Raw genomic sequence first — 2,635 nt, forward strand, 5'->3', positions numbered from 1 at the left:
TACGAGAAGTTAGAGAAGTATTACGTACAGGGGCAACCGCGTAAATACGGCGCAGCTTATCTGCGACGCGCTAATCGAAGACAAACTAGACACGATACTCGTTTAAGTCAACAGCGCCCGGCATGTTAAAAGTTGGCAGTATAGTGCCTGGCGTCGTACGAGTCAGAGCTCGATAGGCAGCATCGAAGATTTAGTTGGCCACGTTATTAATGTTGTTATTAGGGCCACCGCCAGTGCAAAACTGCAAACTGTTAGTGTTACGTTGGCCCAGATACCGCGAGGGGGTAGTTGCGCTTTAGGCGGCATCGTACGAGTGTGGTTAGAAAGAAAGAAGAAATTGTTGTAGAAGTGGAGTTAAATTGATTTAGTATAGAGGAAGAAAAGCTGGAGGAGAGAGGGACGGCAGCTCTATATATCGTACGGAGGGAGCGGTTGCTCTCGTGGAAATCCTCCTCCACTAGAGTAAACAAACGCCGCTGCTCTACCGCAAGTTAGGCAGCCGCGTGCTCCTAGGAAAACAAACAAACGCAAACATGTCCGTATGAGTGGAGGAGGGGAGTATTGTAAAGGGCTGCGCCCGTGATCTCTACTGAAGGGATCACGTGATCTTCGACCACGTGATATACCTTCTGTACGGACACGTGATCAGAAGCGAGTAGGTATAAGAGAAGTCTGTACTTAGTTATCTTCTCTTTTTCTCATCTTTTAGCTTCTGTACGATAGGTAGAAGCATACTCGTTCGCTAGGCCTCTCCGCCCATAACACTCCAAATCTAATCTAGACTACGTCCGTCACGTTTGTAAAGTACTAGATAGGTTGCGAGCTGCTGGACTATAGGCCGACATTAAGAAAAGCGAATTTCATATCACTTAAATAAAATACCTGTTAGAGATCTAAGCTACTTAGCTAATCTCTGATAAGATCGATCTATCAATCGACTAGATCGCTATACCCTAGCGATCTATACTATCATACTACTAGTGTATCACGAGTGTATTAGTAGCGTAAGAGATAAATAAAGATTACGTGTATACAACGTAATCTATCGCTACTAGCTAGTATAAATACTAGTGATAGGAATACTAGATAGAACGCAGAGCAGATTGCACAGAGCAGACCACTAGTGCAGACAACCAGATAAGATCGGACCAATCCAATTCTTCAATCTCTCTCCCCTAGCATTATTTCTCTCTTTTTATTCTAGAACCTATCGATTCGCTACCTCTGAGTCTATCGCTAGACAAGTAGACGACTCTACCTCTGAGCTAGCTATAGAACAAGTAGCACCCTTCTTATTCCAACAATACCTAGGCTATATCTTAACTAATAAAGGCTTAGAAGTTAACCTAGAAAAAATAGACGCTCTATAAGACTAGAAACTACCCACCACCGTTACGAGTGTAAAGTCGTTTCTAGGTTTTATAAGGTTCTACTAATAATTCGTTCTAGAATACTCGCGAATTGCTAAACCTCTTTTTACCCTTTAGAGTCTCTCTAGGCCATTTATATAGGATTCGGACTGTAATTAAGCTTTTAAAAAGTTAAAGTTAGCCCTTCTCTTAATACGTACCTTATGTTACTACTAACTAAAGTATAATACTAAGATAGAGACTAACGCCTCTAACGGCGTCGTGGCTGGCGTATTATCCTAAAAACAACCTAATAATAAGTAGTGCCCTATAGCGTTCTATAGTAAGGTCCTATTAGGATTGGAACTGAATTAGGAGATCTATAACAAAGAACTATTTACTATCCTTACTACTTTTAGTAAATAGCGACTAGAGCTTCTATTAACTTAAACTTAGGTTAATATCTACTTAGATTACCGTTCCCTAGAATACTTTATAAGCACTAAGGTTCTAAATACTAGATAAGCTAGGTAGGCTGAAGAGCTAGCCCCTTTTAATTTCCGTATCTAATATATACTTAGAAAGAGTAATGCTCGCGCAGACATCCTTTCTCGACGAGAATAAGATATAGAAAACATTAAAATAGCTTAAACTAATAATAGGTCGCGGGTTCTACTAGGACTATACTAACTTAATAACTAAATTAACTCCGAACTAGCTCAGGCCTACGTAGCACAACTGCGAACTTAACTCTATTCTATTTAAATAGTTAAAGCTACCTTAGAGCTAATAGCCCTAAACTCTCTTAAACTTATTAAAGCTATCTTACGACTTAACCGTTCCTTATTTATAGAAGAAAGAACTACTCTCCTAGATAAGTTCTAACTCTGCAGCGACCTGCTTCTGTATAATAACTATCTATATATCCTTTCCACTTCTATCCTGTGTACTATAACGGCGCAGGCAAGACTACTCGGATTAGTATCGGCAGTAGCGTCACTCAGAGGCATATAGGAGTGCGTGGGACATCAAACGAGCCTTAATTCAAATAGACACCTATAGGCCTTATACGAAAGGATATTAAAAGTCTACAGAGCTAGCTACAGGGAGTATCTCCTTATATACTTATCTTAGTCGGATCCGAATCGGATCCGACCTCACAACGAGTGGTTAATGAAGAGAGCGGCGAATACTACCTCCGATCCGGCTCTAGGATTGGTCCGATACTTGGCGAAGTTATAACGTCGTTACATGTACCCGCCTTATCTAGGAAGCTTATAATCAGA

Source organism: Bipolaris sorokiniana (genome assembly GCF_000338995.1).
Source record: "Bipolaris sorokiniana ND90Pr unplaced genomic scaffold COCSAscaffold_4, whole genome shotgun sequence".
Lineage (NCBI taxonomy): Eukaryota > Fungi > Ascomycota > Dothideomycetes > Pleosporales > Pleosporaceae > Bipolaris > Bipolaris sorokiniana.